This window comes from Micromys minutus (genome assembly GCF_963924665.1).
Source record: "Micromys minutus genome assembly, chromosome: 10".
Taxonomy (NCBI): domain Eukaryota; kingdom Metazoa; phylum Chordata; class Mammalia; order Rodentia; family Muridae; genus Micromys; species Micromys minutus.
Window position 1 is genome coordinate 54,810,863 of NC_137979.1, and position 9,495 is coordinate 54,820,357.

General features: G+C 45.1%; 1 pseudogene across 1 annotated transcript; it reads right to left on the reverse strand.

Annotated features, from left to right (window-relative positions):
- Positions 1 to 4,765: 4,765 nt before the first annotated feature.
- Positions 4,766 to 7,753, reverse strand: LOC308425246 (RNA-binding protein FUS-like; annotated as a pseudogene). The gene is made up of 3 exons: positions 7,687 to 7,753; positions 5,048 to 5,668; positions 4,766 to 4,996 (listed from the first exon to the last, which is right to left on the reverse strand). The product of its transcript is annotated as an RNA-binding protein FUS-like (transcript).
- Positions 7,754 to 9,495: the final 1,742 nt, after the last annotated feature.

The following is a 9,495-nucleotide window of genomic DNA, read 5'->3' on the forward strand; positions in this document are numbered from 1 at the left end:
CCCCCAAATCTCAACCAAGCATCTCAACATCCTCTTCTTCCTACTCCATGCCCCTTCCCTGGACAGGGTCACCAGCCCAAGATGCAGTTGTCCCTAGATGCCACCTCTGACTCTGTCTTCCACTGAGGGTCTCCCAGGTGTTCTTTTTGATGTCTACCCAAGTCACCCTCAAACCTGAGCCTTTTTCTTTTCATGCCCATCCTCACTCTCTCTGGTCACTATAGTTTCACTGGTGACGTGAACAGCATCCTAGTAATGTGGCTGCCTTCAGATGTCTCACCTGCAGGCCTTGACTGAAGTACAACCTGTCAACATCAACATTGAAGTTCATATTCACTTCCGAGGCCAATCACATTGCAGGGTGAGAAGCAATGGCCTTCTATGATCCCATTTAAGCCTTTCTGAGCTCACAGGACTTACTAGAGTTCTCCACCCTGATTTCATGAAAACGTTTTCCATACCCAGCTGGATCCACCCTTTACTGGAAGCCACTCCTGAGCTTCACACCAGGACCTGCTCACTTGAGCCTCCCCTACATGTGTAGCTCTGGAAGCAGGAACTGTGTCTTCTCTGTCAGCTTCTGAGATTGGCAAGAGCAGGGAGACCCTGGCAGCAGGGAATGAGGCCAGCAAACAAACATAAACTATTGATTGAATAGATTCAATGGTTGGAAGGTTTACTGTAAACATTGACTTGAGTCATTCAGAACATGAGATAGCTCCAACTTCAAATGGCTTCAGGTTATTCTATCTTGGGACAATCTCTTTGTGGGATCCTGGCCTTCTCTGTACCCATCAGAAGTGAAACAAAGTTTTGGGATTTTTTTTTCCCCAGATTTTTTTGTGTGTATTTTTCTTGCATGTATGAATGTGCACATGTGTTCCTGGTGCCTGAGGACATCAGAAGAAGACATGAGATTGTTTAGAATTGTGGTGATGGATGGTTGTGAGCCACTCTGCAGGTGCTGGGAACCAACCCTCTGTCCTCTGCAAGAGTGTCAAGTGATCTTAATCTCTGAGGCCATCTCTCCAGCACCTAGACAGAAAGACTTTTTTAAAATTTAATTTCACATATCTATTTGATAATTTCATACATGTATATGATGTGTTTTTATATTTATTGGCTTTAAGATCCTTTTTATACAATATATGTTAATCACATTATTTATGTTCCCATAACTTCTCTCAGATCCTTTACCTTTCTACTTACCCAACTCTCTCTCTCTCTCTCTCTCTCTCTCTCTCTCTCTCTCTCTCTCTCTCTCTCTCTCTCTCTCTCTCACACACACACACACATACACACACACATCAAAACAAACCACAAATTAAGGAAAATACCAAAAATGGAGCCTGTTTTATATATTGGCCAAGTCTTGAGCATGGGACCTACCCTGGAATATGGTTGATAAACCTAGTACCACACTACTAGAGAAAACTAATCTCTCCCTTCTCCTAGCAGGTATTCATTGCACATTGAAAATATCTTCTTGGCTCCAACATCTAACAAGGACACATGCTCCACCATGTTCATAGCAACCCTATTTATAATAGCCAGAAGCTGGAAAGAACCCAGATGTCCTTCAACAGAAATTGTGGTACTTTTACACAATGGAGTACTACTCAGCTATTAAAAACAATGACTTCATGAAATTCCTAGGCAAATGGATCAAACTTGAAGCTATCATTCTGAGTGAGACAACCCAGTCGCAAAAGAACACTCATGATATATACTCACTGATAACTGGATAGTAGCCCCCAAAGCTCGGAATACCCAAGAAACAATTCACAGAACTTTTGAAGCTCAAGGAGAAGGAAGGTCAGAAGGTGGATGCCTCAGTCCTTCTTAGAAGGGAGAATAAAATACTCACAGGAGAAAATAAAGGGACAAATAGAGGAGCAGGGATTAGAAAAAAGATCATCCAGGGACTGTCTCACCTGGGGGTCCACCCCATATGCAGCCACTAAACCCAAGCACTATTGCTGGTGCCAGGTAGTGCTTACTGGCAAGAACCTGATATGAATGCCTCCTCAGAGGCTCTGCCAGAGCCATACAGATACAGAGGAGGATGCTTGCAGCTAACCATAGGAATGAACATGAGGACTCTAATGAAGGAGCTAGAGAAAGGACTGAGGGGGCTGAAAGGGTCTGCAACCCCGTGGGAAGAGCAAAATGATCAATAAACCAAACACACCACAGCTCCCATGGACTAAAACACCAACCAATGAGTTCAAATGAAAAGACTCATGGCCTCAGGTACATATGCAGCAGAGGATGGCATTTTCTGACATCAGTGGGAGGAGAGGCCTTTGGTCCAGTGAAGGCTTATCTTTCCAGTGTAGGGGAACACCAAGTTGCTGAGGTGGCAGTGGGTGGTTGGGAGAGGGAGCACCTTTATGGAGGCAATGAGAGGGGGGTGGAGGATGGGATTGGGGAAAGGGGATAACATCTGAAATGTAAATACAATGTCCAAAAGGCGATCTACAGATTCAATGCAGTCCCCATCAAAATCTCAACACAATTCTTCAAGACATGGAAAAGCAATTTTTCAAATTCATTTGAAAAGGCAAAAAGCCAAGATTAGCAAAAACAAACAAAAAAGAAAAAAGAAAAAAAGAAAAAGAAGAAGCATCTCTACACATCTTGACACAAAGCCTACTTTGTTGTTATAGGTGATAGTTTTGATGCTGTTTGCAATTATTTAGTGAGCGTTTTTGCATCAGAATTCATAAGGGAAATTGATCTGTGGTTTGGGTATCAGTGTAACTGTAGTCTCATAAAATAAATTGGACAATGTTCCTGTGATGGTATGCATATGCTTGGCCCAAGGAGTAGCACTATTAGAAGGTGTGGCTTTGTTGGAGGAAGTGTGTCACTCTGGGGTGGGCTTGGAGACACTCATCCTAGCTGCCTGAGGATGCTCAGTCTGTTCCTAGCTTCCTTTGGATGAAGATGTAGAACTCTCAGCTCCTCCTGCACCATGCCTGCCTGGATGCTGCCATGCTCTTGTCTTGATGATAATGGACTGAACCTCTGAACCTATAAGCCATCCTCAATTTTGCCTTGGCCATGGTGTCTATTCACAGCAACAGAACCCTAACCAAGACAGTTCCTTAAAAAAAAAAAAAAAAAAAAGCTTCTTGGTTAGGGGTGGGACTTTGTGCCCACTTCCCCTTCTTGTTGAATTTTCTCTGGCTTGAGCTTTTGGGGGATTTTTCACATGTTATTAAAACCCCTGTGAGCTTATACGCATATCACTCATGATGGGTCTTGAAGATGCTGTTTCCTTGGACTCACCCTCCACCTCTGAGTCTTACCATCTTCCCACCTCCTTTTTCACATGAGAGATCCCTGAGCCTCAAGGAGAGGGGTTTGATGAAGACATTCCATGTAGTGTTGAGTGCTCCAAAGTCTCTCACTCTTTGCTTGTATCCCAGTTATCAGTCTTTGTGTTAGTTACCGTCTAATGCAAGAAGAGGCTCCTCTGGTAAAGGCTGAGTGAGGCACTGGTTTATAGCTACAGTAAAATACCACTCGGAGTAATTTTATTGCTATATTCTTTTGGTAGAATAGTAACAGTAGGTTTTCCCTAGGTCCATGACCTGTCTAGTCTAGTCTCAGGTTCTTGTTGTCCATTTAGCAAGTTTCAACTCACAGAGTAGGTTCCAAAAAAAAAAAAAAAAAAAAAAAAAAAAAAAAAGGAAAGGGAAGGAAAGAAAAAAGAAAAGTCAGTTGGTAGTTGGTTGCTTGGATATTTGTACCACTATTGCACCAATATATTTTGCATGTAGGCCTCAGGGTCCCAGCTTTTTTCTTATTTAATCCTTGTAGTTTCTTTACAACACAGTGTTCTACTTCCCTGTTGTTGGAGGATTACCTCCTTCAATGTAACCCTTGAATAGCTACCTAACTTCTGTGGGTGATCCAAATGAAACAAACATATCTAAAGCTGAAAACTTAAGACCCACATATTAGAGGGTCGGGGTTACCTCGTTCAGAATAATTGTTTCCAGCTCCATTCCTTGACTTTCAAATGTCCTTTTTTTTAAATAGATGGGTAATATCCTGTTATGTAGATATACCACACTTTTATTATCCATTCGTCAGTTGGTGAATATCTAGGCTGCTTCCAATTTCTGGTTATTATAAATAAAGCGAAGAACATGGATAAAGCAAGTATCTCTGTGGTAGAGACACTACAGGGTCCTTTGGGCATATTTCCAAGAGTGATATTTGCTAGATGTTATGGTAGATCAATTTTCAGCTTTCTGCCACACCTCCTATGAATGAAATCACTGTGACGTGCTGATTTTGGTAGTGCCGTACCGGATTGTATTCCCACCAACAATGAGTAAGAACCCTCTCTCTTGCATCCTCCCCAGCATCTGTGGTCACTTATTTAATTAATCCTGGTCATTATGACTGGAGTGAGATTAAAAAAAAAATTCTCAAAGTAGTTTTAATTTGCATTTCTTTGATGCCTAAGGATGCTGAACGTTTTAAAGTGTTTCTCAGCTGTTGAGAACTTTTTAGTTCTATTTTTTTAAAAAACCAAAATGATGTTTTTTAATGGAAACCAGAGATATGGTTACAATTACGATAGTCTCTCTCTCTCTCTCACACACACACACACACACACACACACACACACACACACACAGGCACACATGCCCCAAAATATCCATGAGTGATCCTGAACTGTAAGTTTACAAAACAGCAAGGGTAACACTGGGTCAGGAAGAGCCGTTCCAGAACTTCAAGAGCCAGACTAATATGGCCTCTCCCTGGGAGCCTGTCTGTGCTCGCCCCTGGAGTCCATCTTGCCAGGGCCAAAACTGCCTCTGTCCCTACCACCCGGCCCCTTCTGAAGCCCCCGAGGTCCTCTCCTCGGCCCCGGTAGCCGCCCTGATCATATCCTTCCCTGCCACGTTGATCATCTCCAGTTTCCCCCCATATGAGAGTTTCCTGGTCCCCTTCCTGGGCCGTCTGGCTTAGGTGCCTTACGAGTTTCCTGGTCCCCTTCCTGGGCCGTCTGGCTTAGGTGCCTTACGAGTTTCCTGGTCCCCTTCCTGGGCCGTCTGGCTTAGGTGCCTTACATTGGTTGCCTTCATTTCTCCAAGAGAAGTTCATGTCCTCACGTGTAGGATTAGGACACTTCCAGTCCCCAGCTCGTTGCTGTCCTTCACCTCCACCACCTCCACTGGGGGATCCTTTCTGGCCACCGCCACCACTGCCACCTCCTCCATAACCTCCACAGCCCGTAGGTCCTCCTCACCCTCAGCCTCCACGACCATCTCCACCACCCCAATGGAAGTCAGCTCAGCGGGTAGCAAATGAAACTTTAATAGGATTCCCAGATAATTCTTTACCATCAGACCAGCGGATTGCAGCTTCAGCATGGGTCGTCACGTGAGACTGTGGCCTCACCCTTCAACTTGCCGGCTTCCCTGTCTGTATACAAAAGAATCATAGGCTGTCCGGTTTTCTTGTTTATCTCAGTAATTCCAATCTGCTTGAAGTAACCAGCCACAGACTCAGCTGTCACCTTGCACGAAGATGGTACTGTTGTCTGAGTTATCCTGCTCAGAATCATGATGAGGTTCTTGATCCTGAGGACCACCAAATTTATTGAAGCCACTACAGTCACTTCCCCCCATGCCACCGGTGTTTCCTCAGCTACCTTCTCATAGGCACCATTGCTTCGTTGTAAGGAGTTTTCAGTTGTCCAGGGACTTTGTTGCTGTCCACCACAGCCAGCCTGTTGACCATACCCTCTGCTCATAGCTGCTGCTCTGAAAACTGCCACCATAACTTCCCGAGGTGCTGCTGGGAGCTGGCTGTTGGCTATAGCCGGGATAGGAGGACTGCGGCCCATAAGAAGTCTGGGAACGTTGGCTGCTGACATAACCACCCATGGAAGCATATCCCCAGGGAGCTGACCGAGTTCCATAGCCCGTGTTTTGGGTCAGTCCATAAGAAAAAGCAGAACGGCTCTGGCCATATCCTGAAGTGTGGAATCAGTCCACCTCCTTGACCTTTGTTTCCGCGTGCATAGAATGCCCATTAGAAAAAGAAGCAACCTCTTAGAGCCTCAAATGGAGAAATAAATGCAAAACGATATAGCCTTTGGTCAAAATTTGTGGAGTGGTATGGTGGCCGATTTCTCTCTGAAAGAATGAATAACGAATCGATCTCATGAGACGTTTGGAGCTGATATTCTCCCCTTAAGGCCAAGTCTCTCCTAAATCTTAAGGCAGTGTGTATTCCTCAGTGACAGCAACCAGTCTTGTAAGCCCTCATGTCCCTCCTTCCCTGAGACACCGAACGCTCAGACAGAGATGTGAGCGGGTGCCCCCTACTCGGCAGACAGGGAGCACTTATTTTAAAATAGCTTTTGTAAATAGAGGATTAGAAAAATGTGAATTTAATTACATTTTAGGAAATAAATATAAAATGACCAGTGCTTTACTCTCCCCCCGACCCCTTTCTCTCTCTTTCCAAGGTCTCACTCTATAGCCCTGGCTAATCTGAACTTGCTGAGATCCACCCACCTCTGCCTTTGGAGTGCACCACCGTGGCCAGCTACTTGAAGGATTTATTATAATTTACTTGTGTGTTTTTGGAAGGGACTGCATGTGAATACCATGGTGGGTGTATAGGGGTCAAAGGTCAGTTTGTGGGAGATGGTTCTCCCCTTTAGCCACACAAATTCTGGGGGTCAGACTTGGACCTTCAAGCTTTGCCATTTTCTTGGCTCCTGGGCTTTACTTTTTACCTGGCATGTAAAAATTACATGTCTGTTTGATGTATATGTATATGTGTATGTGTATATATTGTCTGTGATGGTGTTTTCTCAGAAGAGAGACTGTGGTGGTGGAATGTTTGGTCTATAACACTGAGCTGGGATGGGGAGAAGAGGAAAGGAGGCTCAGATGAGAGTGGAGAGCTGAGTTGGGTCTTTCAATTTCTAGCATCTGTTTCCATTCTAAAGATGTTTCTTCTATGGAGGGACACCTGTCTTCTACTCTCAGCTCCTAATCTGGAGATGGACCTGCTTTTATGATTCATTCTGGTATAGGCATGTAACTCAACCTGCCAATCAGAGCACTTTGTTATTCTGCATCCTAGAGCAGGCAGATGATAGCAGATGGATCTTGTGTGTGTGTGTGTGTTTGTGTGTGTGTGTGTGTGTGAGAGAGAGAGAGAAGGGGGGGAGGGAGGGAGGGAGGGGGAGAGAGGGGGGAGAGAGAAAGAGGAAGAGAGAGGGGAGGGGGATGGAGGGAGGGGGAAGGGAGAGAGGAGGGGAGAGAGAGAGAGCAAGAGCACATATGAAGTACCTGCAGAGATCAGACAAAGGTACCAGATTCCTCTGGAGCTGGATTCATCGGCAGTTGTAAGGCACCTGACATGGCTGTTGGGAACTGAAGTTAGGTCCTCTGCAAAAGAATCAAGGACTCTGAACCGCTGAGCAATCTCTTCAGATTCCCAAGGCCAATAAATCTTGAGGAGCCTAGTAACCGAAACTTTGTGGAGACAGACATGTCTTTCTGTTAGGCTCAAATATGGGAAAATTGGCCTTAAAATTGGCCACAAAATCACCACATGCAGCTGGAGATAGAAGTAAGTGTGGTCTCAGACAGAGAGACTAGGTTCTGGTGACATCTTCATTGCTCTTGGAGGGCATCGTACCTGAAGTTAGCTGTGCCTTGGCTTCTTCAACTATTGGCGTCAGTATGCACCATCTTTTGCCTGTCATTGTAAATTAGGCTCTTTCTTTGGGACTTTTAAAATGGTACTGTGTGTGTGTGTGTGTGTGTGTGTGTGTGTGTGTGTGCATGCGTGTACAAGTGGGCTTGTTTTGCTGAGTGGGCATATATACATCAGAAGACTACTTTCAGGAATCAGTCTTCCCCTCTACTGTGTTCTATGGGTCAAACGAAGGCAGCCAGATTGCTGACCAGCACCTCCCAAGCTGAGCCATCTTTCCAGCTTTGAATTAAACCTAGTATGATCCGAACCGAAGGATGAAGAGAACTCTGCTCGCAGGGCTGTGGCCAGGGCAATCGAACGACTAATCCCACTGCTGACTTGCCTGGTATTTATGGAGAAAATATGCGTTCAGCTACTACCTCTAAGACTATTTAAAGGGAGAGACAGGCCTGGGAGACCCTTGGGAAAGTCTTTTAACCCTGAGGTCCCAGAAATGTACAAACACACTCAAGGACTGTAACCCCATACCTTCAGTAATGCTGAAAACAAAACAAAACAAAAGAACCCCAAGCCCGGCATCTGGATGTGGGTCACCCGCCAGCCAACCCTCCACCGCTGGCTCCACTGTGGTGTCAAACTGTAACCTTCTTCTTTCATCTTCCCCAGCGATTCCTTCTGTTTTTTATTTCTCTTGATTTCTTTCTTTGGGCTTTTGATCTGTTTTCTATTGTTATCATCCAGGCATTTCATGCCTGAACTTTCCAAGTTCCTGTAATCCAACCATAACAACATCTGGGATCTGTGGTCGTGTGTTAACATTAGCTCTTCTTGATGCATCGGGGACCAGGCTGATTTTTTTCTATCTTGTTCCACGAAGCTGATTTTTCTCCAACCCTTAGCCTCGGGATTTTCCAAGGAACTTTCCAAGGTGGGCAGGACACAGAGGGAGTTCTTGGAGAAACTGGCTTTGGTGTTTCACCTTGTTGTGTGCCACCACTGGGTAGGCTTCCCCTGCTATGACAACTGACTCCTCAGAATGAAACATGAAACTTCCAGGTCTCAGAGATCCCCTCAAGGGATGCAGACATGGGTTAGATCCTCTATATATAGCTTAAATGACAGCTCCACTCTTTTTACATTGCAATTGATTAATGGGTGTGTTTGTGTTGTGTGTGTGTGTGTGTGTGTGTGTGCATGCTATGATGTATGTGAATGTGGTTGTCTTATTTTACTGCTGTGAACAGACACCATGACCAAGGCAGCTCTTGTAAGGACATTTAATTAGGACTGGCTTGCAGGTTCAGAAGTTCAGTTCATTATCATCAGCTTGGGAATATGGCAGCATTCAGACAGGCATGGTGCAGGAGGAGCTGAGAGTTCTACATCCTCATATGAAGGCAGCTAACACAATACTGAGGTCCAGGCAGCTGGGACGAAGACCTTAAAGCCCACACCCACAGTGACACACCTACTCCAACAGGGCCATACTTTCTAACAGTGCCATTCCCTGGGGCGAGCATGTTCAGATCATGTAAGAGGTGGAGTTTCAGGTGCTTGTGGGCTGCCTGACCTGAGCATTAGGGGTTTAACCCTGGCTCTCTGGAAGTGCCCCTAATCTTTTGCCATCTCTTTACCTTCTATTCTGAATCACACTCCCTAAATCTGGAGCCTACAATTTCAGTTAGACTGGCTATTAAGCAAGTTCCCCTCGCCCCGCCTGAATTTATTTAATCCCCAGTGCCCAGTTTTCACATGGGCTCTAGGGATCCAAACTCAAGTCCTCATGTT